Genomic DNA, 8,993 nt, shown 5'->3' on the forward strand with positions numbered 1-8,993 from the left:
AATTTCTGAAAAAGATTTGAAAATGTAAAAACCGTAAAAATTTGCTGCTAATTTAAACAAAATGTAATGCTATTGATGTTTTTCAGAATTGCTACTTGAAGATTTACAAATTTAATGTTGGTTAAGCTAGATTGTAGTGTAGAGCAGTATAAAAGGCTTTCTTATCAAAGTTTTAGAAAATTTCTGCCAAATGGTTTCGCAGTAGCATTTTTTCATCTTTTTGTGAAATTTATAGCTTTAATCGTCCTTATGATTAACCTTTCCACAGTGGTTGACGAAGTTTTGAATTAGGGCAACCTGCAGAAACACTAAAGATTGCAGAATCTTTAATAAGATTTGTGCTTGTTGGTTTGCTGTAGTGTCTACTAAATTATTATACGCCCATCTGTATGGAAAAAATTATCTTAATTTACTTCACTTAAATCGTAAAGCTAGGCTTACCAATTGAGAAACAACTAACATCGACTCTAAAAAATCTTCCGACACTTTAAGCCTTAAAAACAGCGCCCACGGCTGGGAACTACTGACCCAGGCCTGAAAGTTTGCCTTAAATTCCCCGCGCAGTTGCACTTTCAGGCGCACATTTGTTGAAAGGAACCGTTTAAATACACTTAAATGCAAAAAAGTTCAGTCGCACTTCAACTTTTTGGTTACCATACATTAACAGTCGCGCAGGTTTTATCTAAGATAAGCGCCACTAATTTCAGCAGTTAACGTTATTACAGGAAATTAAATTTAAGCTTAGACATCCCCCGCGCAAATTGCAAAAAAGGGTGCAAGATAATCATTTCTTTGCCTGCCACATTGCAAATACACAAGCTGCCACCGCTATTGAGTCTGTACAGAAGCCCAATCTGATCACGTAAGCCAACTATGCTAGGTTTCTCCCACCCAGGAAAAAAAGTGCTTCGCGCGTGGTTGCGTGTGTGATGTCACAATAGCGAGAAACCTGGGGAAACCCCGATTTTCAAGAGCCGTTTGAGTGTCGATTGGGAATTTGTTTACGCCGGCGTTTTAAAGCGACTTGCGCTAGAAAAGACTCGCGGTGGAATTCCAAGGAAATAGCAAAAACGCCAGAAGTAATAATTATTCACGTTAACTGAAGATGATATAAGCTCGTCTGGAAACGTCTTAATCAAAATGATGTCGATCTACTCGACCTTTTGGGATTTGCCTTTCATTAATTGTCAAGGTATATTCAATCCTTTTGGTGGTTTTAGTTAGAAATATTAAAGCGAATATAGCAGCAGATCGCATTTGGTGAACATTTCGGATACATCTTTTATTATTGAAAGTGAATAAAGATATACAAACGTTCAAAATTTTACCAACTTCTATATGGACTTCGATGCTTCAATTCCCGTAGAGCCTAATTAAAAGAAAAATTAATGAATGTTGGCGGTCAAATTTTCACAAACATAAAACAACATTTGGTGTAATTTGCATCTATCATATGCAGTGTTTTTATGAAGCATTAAAACATCACTCGAAGTTTTACCATTTTAGATAAAAACACAAAAATTTTGCGTCTTACATATTCAGTGCATGAAAAGTGTTGCATAATTCATTTTAAAACTTTTCTGTGGTGAAATTTGCAATTGTGAAGTAGACTTTGCCCTGACCCGGTTTTAATTCGCCAATTCATTCCCAATTTCCTGCAATAAACGATCGATCAAAGCTTTCAGGTTTGTTGTGCAAGCTCACCGAAAGTTCAATGAAGTGGTTTTTAACAATGCACCTTGAGAGATGTCAAGTGTGCCGCGGAATTTTTGTGTTTCGAAAAATAACTCTTTTTCAAATAAATCAGAATGCAACTAGCTATCCATTAGTTTACTGGTATTGGTAATACTTTTGTCTTACCGCTGTGCTGCGCAGTTTTTATTTAATTTTTGGCTAAGGGCTTAAAAATTAAGAACCACAAGTTTAACGCCCTGGTGAATTTCCGTACATTTTGTTACCTTTAACGCATTTATCGTTAAATCAACCTCTTTAAAGTTTGAGCGCTATGTATGTTGGGTTGTTGAGGGCAATTGGACTTTTGGCTCTATTGTCAACTCTGACCTTTTTGTTATTGCCACACAATTTCTCTTTTGCCATTGAAAATAAGGTTTTCTGTGAAGATATCGTTTAGCATAGGATTTATAGTTTTATTGGTACACTATTTGCTGAATTTAAAAGTTTACGATGCTATCTAACAAAAAACGCGGAAATAATTAAATTTTGAAAAATATTTTCAAGGTTTGGACCAAAACAAAATCACAAACTCACAAGTCTGTGTAAAAAAATTACACATACATGTAGAACAACTTTAAAATAAGCTTTTTGAAGTCATTTGTTTTGTCCAATAACATATTAAACACAGGGAGCCAATAGACTACCAAAATAAGTCGATCAACCACCCACCGGTCTATTGCGAAATTCAACGATGTTTACTACAAGACGGCAAACAACGAAATAACACATTCTTTCTGTATTTACACAGCACACTGGGCGCTGGTCTATAGACACTTACCACGTTTTTAGCTACAGTAACCAGTCTTCAAAATTGAAATTGCAACCTTGGACAATAACTACAATAATACTTGTCCCAACGGACCCAAACGCTAACCAATAGTCTAACCCAAATAATATGCGGCAATTTAGCTATTATTTGTACGCGTGGTAGGATTCTAGACCAGCGCCGCCAACTGAATTCCAAGTTACAGCCGCCTCTGCATATATGCTCTCTTAGACACAAGTCTGCAAACGCTTGTTAGCTTCAGTAGGACTGCATTGTCGAAACAACACCCGACTGTCGCTTTATATCAACCGCCAGGCTAACTGTTTATTTTTGGATCCTCTGTAAACATGACGTCACACTGCTTGTTGTGTCACGTCACAGTAGACAACATGCCGTTCTAGAACGGCGGTCCTTTACCAACGGAAGTGACTAATTAGCTGAGTAAAGGTTGGTGTGGATAGCTTGCCAGGTTAACCCCTAGTTTTTATCATGTTTTACAGGGAATTGGATTTTTAATAATTACAGTTAGTAACTTAGCGATTGAATCTTAATATCATACTACATCTTTACCAAAACTTAGTTGGCTTAACGCCTTAACCTGTAGTTTTTTGTATGTATTTATATTTTTAATGTTTAAAGTTAGTTAATTAGCGATTGAATTCAAATGTCATACTAAATGTTTACTAAAACTTTGTTGGATTACCTTGTAATTATTTTGCGAGAATGAATTCGAATGAAAGCTAATACTTTTTCGACTTTTCTGGTATAATGAAGGTTAATTACACTAATTTATGTGCGTTAATTATGCGGCTATTTTAATTAGTGCGTAGAATAAACCTATGAGCAGCAAAACGACTTTCCTTAACCGAGCTAAGAACGTGATTCTCTCGATTTAGTGTTTCCAGTCGGTTTATTATGGTAATTTGAAGCCAGACTTTAACCTATTTTGTCAATACGGAAAATCCCAGAGGATTAAAGCGAGCATTTTGACTAACTGCTGTCGGAATATAAGTTTTACACGTTTTAAACACACAAATCTGCCTTTTATGGCCAAATAAGCATGCAGAGTTGGTATTCCGGTGATAAGTAAATAATTCCTATCTTTAAAAGCTTGTTTTTTATATCATCAACCGCAATTAGGCCACTCTTGGGTTGAAATTCTTAGTATTGCCACTAGCGCTGTTGTATTTAGCTCTCAAGGTGCTATTTATATCTAGGAAAAATTTCTGCGGTCCAAATTCTTAGTTTGGTTTTTCGTGACACGTTTTTTGTCAAAGTGGCATCAATTTAAACCAGTTCGTTATTAGAGAAACCTGTTTATGGGTTACATTCAAGACGTGGTAAGTTATTTTGCTGAATTTTAAAAAATGTTTCACAAACTTGCAATGATTAGGGTTCTCAAACTTTTTCAACGCGGATAAAATGTTTTGGCCCGCATGGAATGTTTAGAGATGACGTCATAGATTGACGTCATAATACAAGTAAACATAAGAACCCTTCTGTTTTCGATCGAATAAAATATAAGTATTGTTACTAAATACTTCGAAGGAGAAGGCACCAAAGCGTTATTTTAATTAAAAGAAAATTCATTCCAGTTTTCAAATACCACTGATATTTTGATTAGGCCTTCATGGACCCCCTAAAACTAGCCCACGTACCCCAGGGGTACACGGACCCCAATGAAAAAAACCTGCAATAAATGGAACATATACCGTTAGGGCAGTGGTTCCCAAACTTTTTTCGCTCGCGGCACACTAAAATATATTAAATATTTCGCGGCACACTTTTAACAGAACAACATTAGAGTCATTTTACAATCGCCATGACAAACTATATGTAAATGTCTCAATGTGATCAATTTGTAATGGGTATAGTGCGTATTTTAGTCTAAAATGCTTGCGTGTATGCCTATTGTTATACAAATACTCTATTTTCTGAAATTACAAAAAGCGCGGCACACTTGACAATCTCTCGAGACATGCTGCGGCACACAGTTTGGGAATCACTGCTCTAGGGTCACAATTGTTCCATTAAATAAGTACAATGACGACAGAGCGTTAAAATTTTGGAAAGCCCCGTAAATTTACGTGTTTTTTCCGCTTCGATTTTAACCGCCATTCCAATATAATGTTACAGGTAAAATTTTACGCGAAAATTTATCTGTTTCTAAATTTAGGAAATACTAAATCCGTTACATCACAGCTTCATGGATATGAAACGTCTGAAATGACGTAACAAACAACGTGTGTTAATTTACAACGTGGCGTCAGAACGGCCACGTGTTTTTTGCCTCCCACCATATTTCACTGCGCACTTTTATTCAGGTGATCCTAAAAACCTTACACCTGCTCTTTGTTTAGATCAGGGGTTCTTGAACTTTTTTACCGCGGACCCCTAAAATATTTATTTGCTTCGTGTGGACCACGATAGGCAAGAAATTTTCAAATTGAAGTTACAGTGCAAATAGACTAGAAGTCTGCAGTTTTCCGTCCACAAAATGTGTAAGTAAAATGGAGTCTTCAGTGCAAAAACGTTTTATTTTTAATTAAACCCCGTAATTTTTTAAAAAATTGATTACCTTTTAAATATACACTTATATTTCGATTTGACCTTCATTGGCCCCTTAAAACTAGTTCACGTATCCCCAAGGGGTCCATGGGTCCAAGTTTAAGAACCCCTGGTTTAGATTAAATATATTTATTTACTGTAAGCTCTACACTAAAAAGCGACATACGTATAAACAAGAATACATGTTGTGGGAGTTAGCGAAAACCTTTGTTAAAACATGTGATGGCGTTGCAACAATAGCAGCGTATAATATTCTATTCTTACTTTACCATTGTAATAGGCGCATCTATACTTACAATTCTATGTAACTCCGAATACGGTGTAAAGCAAAAATATAAAAACGTCAAACTAGCAGCTTGGTTCTGCACTTTAAACGTCGTAATGACGTCACGGCAGCCTATTGCGTCATCAGTTATCTCTGGAATTTGTCAAGTTGTCGCGCATTTTGAAATAGTGCTGGTTATTTGAAGTGAATCTCCATATTTGCATTTAACGAGAAATTGCAGTTGACTCATAAAACTTCGCTTCGAGTCAAATTGCAAGTTGTGATATTTTAAGGCTTTTTAGTTTCGATTGACGAATTGAAATCATCGCATCGAGATTGCAATGGCGCAAGTTTCTAACGAATTGAACAAAAGGGATTTAAAAGTAAAAAATGATGTTATAAAACGTGCAAGATAAGAATTAAAAATAAAATGTAAAAAAGAAGGGCAAATGGATTTTCTTTGCGTTGCAATTGCTTTGACATTTCGATTCTCGTTAATCAATGGCTGTGACGTTTGTCTAAATTGTTTTTTTCTAAATAATATGGACTACCATTATAACCATGGGTCAGATCAGTGCTCGAAAGCATGATATTAGCGCAGGGTGCGAAATACCAGGGTTTATTAACCGGTAACTTGTTAGATCTGAACCTAGAATCTTAAACTACAATAAAAGTGCAAAGTGTATGATTTTTCTAATGTTTTGACATTACCATGAACAGTATAAATACATACAAGTAAATTAGTAGGGTCTGTCACTTTAATGTTACATGCAGTTGTAAAACTGAGCCTAATCGGTTTGCAGCACCGTCAGTGAGGTTTCATATTTTCCGCTTATAAGGTGGTTTGCAGAATCTTAAAGTCAGTGATAAACGTGAACGTGTCATGCGTTCAACAGCAACCAACCGCAAGTAATTTCCGCCCACAAACAATAGTAAGACATTTTTGCTGAGTGGAAAATCTCCAAATAAAGCCCAACTCTAGATCACATGCTTCATAATCAAGCGGCTTACTTGCAAAACGAAACCACTTTCCATTGGCTGTCGTGGTCACGTGGTTTCGGTTTCGGTTGGGATAATTTGCGGTGACGTCATATCCCGGTAGACCACGTGGTTAGATTAGATTAGAGTCCACAGGGGCTGGTGTGTACTTTTGTGCGTGGGAACCTTGAGTGGGAATCAAGTGGAAAAGTTGCGAGGAATTGTTAAACAGCCACGACTGAAGTAATTTGTTGCCATGTTAGGTTTATAAGTTTTATTGAAATAAAAGTGGTGAAACGTTGTAATAATATCAACGCCCATACGAAAGTAGTAACATTTTGAACCTTTTGAAACTCTTTATTCGTTTTCAAGATCAATGAATAAACCGATATTTGAAACGTTCACAAAATGCTTTCTACCTCTGTATGGGTTTAATATTTTTACTACGGCTCATTACAACCTTCAACCACTATGCTCCAAAAATGGTGAAGATTCTTATTCATTAAATCTTTGTCAGGTCAAATCCTTTCGGTAACCTTTTTCCAGGGGCACCTGTTTATTCAATTCATTGCGTAGTAAATTAAGTCGAAATCGTGGAAATAACTCTTATATGTAAACTGTCAGTGTTTCTCATTCTGTGGCAGGCCTACATGTAGCAAAAATATCTAATATTACTTCGGCTGCGTTATACTTGTTCTGTCTTTGCCAGATTAATTGATCCAACTAAAATAGGCTATCTTTGTCGGGAATGAGGTTTTTCAGTTGAATGTTTAGCTTTAAAAGTAAATTGAGCAATGTTTTATCTTTAAACCGTAAGGTATGGCTATTCCAGATACTTTCTGCCAAAATATCGAATATTGATATGATATATATCGAATGTCGCACATTTCTCATTCTAAGTCAGTGTAACGTAAAAAGAATATCAAAGCGCATACAGAAGTAGGTTGCATTATGGGCTTAGAATTTTGTATTACGTCTTACTTCAACCTCCAGCCATTATGATTATAACTCTGAACAGTTTAAAAGTCGATTGCTGATTTTGGTATAAGGGCTCTTGAGCACCACCGCGCGGAAATTTATATTTAACCGATTTGCCAACTTTTGCCAGTCCAAAAATATTTCATCCGCTTCTGGGAGACATATTCGGCGACTGTTTTAAATTCTACAAAAATATATTTTAACTGCTTGTGTTTAAAATATTAAAACAGTTGGTAAAAAATATTTAAAAAAAAATTATAAAAAAATACAAAAGAAAAAGTAAAAAAGATGATAATACTCACTTAACTGTGAAATACCCGCAATTATTTCTAGTATATATTAAACATTTCAGTTTAAACGGTGACACCTGTCTGTGTTTTAAAGCAAATAGGTTAGGAAATTAAAGTAGGTTACAAACTCGCTGAAAATGTTGAGTCATCTGACGTGCCTGTGGAATGTGATGTGGATGCTGAGTCATATGACGTATTTCTATAGTCATTATATTCCTGTTTTTCAAACGGACGTGATTTGCTAAAAATGAGGAAGTTTGTTTCCGTTTTGATTCGACGTACGGAATTTATTTTCGCCATTCATTTAAATTTTAATTCCAAATTGAAATAATCTAAACTTAACTCACGATTTTTTATCGGGAAGTATGATTCTGTGATGACGTATTTCACTCTATGTGCAAAATTATAGAAACTGTTCGAAAAATTGATTGTGAATAATGAATATCAAAGATTCACATTTATTCAACCCTCGCTATAAATATTAATGCTTCTAACTTTTAAGCTATATGTGAATTAGCATCATCCAGATATCAAAGCACTTAGTTTTATTTAGTTTGGCCATTCATTTAAATTTTAATTCCAAATTGAAATAATCTAAACTTAACTCACTATGTTTTACAGCGAAGTATGATTCTGCGATGACGTATTTTACTCTATGTACAAAATTATAGAAACTGTTCGAAAAATTGATTGTGAATATTAAAGATTAACATTTATTCAACCCTCGCCATAAATATTTATGCTTCTGAATTAGCATCATCCAGATATCAAAGCACTTAGTTTTACTTATATTTGATGTTTAAAAGCCAATTAGGGTTCTATGTTGACTCCTTAAATGAATCGAATAATTTCAATTTAGTCAGTAAAAACATATTTTGCCGGTTTTCAAAGCCCCTAAAACTGCTGGTAATCCACGAATCGTTTTTAAATAACTCTAACAATTCAAAAAATTACCCCTCCAAAGTCTACACTATCGGTTCAAATGTGAAAAATTAATGGTAACCCTTATCTTTTGAAAAATATATACATAGGAAAATGAATAATTCGACACTATTACTAAAACAAAATTTAAATAAAAAAGGTTTTTGTTAGTTCTAAATTTTAAACCTTTTAAACGCGATCTGCATATAATTAACATAAAAAACCGCCTCACGTTCATTTGCCACACATTCGAACTGGCCGCCTGTGCTTTTCTACCTTTTGTAAGATTCCTAATACGCCACATCACACACGCACTTCAGGCAAAGTCTCCAATAACTTTGTTGAGTTATTCGTATTGATTTGAAATATGGGAACAATTAACCCATTAAAAATATTTCATAAAAAATCTCTGGTATACGATTAAGATGGTGCTGATTTTTCTTTTTAAATTTCAACCAAAAATCACAACCAAATAAAAATCAAATCGCAAACT

Source organism: Ascidiella aspersa, chromosome 9, assembly GCF_963924565.1.
Source record: "Ascidiella aspersa chromosome 9, kaAscAspe10.2, whole genome shotgun sequence".
NCBI classification, from domain to species: Eukaryota; Metazoa; Chordata; class Ascidiacea; order Phlebobranchia; family Ascidiidae; genus Ascidiella; species Ascidiella aspersa.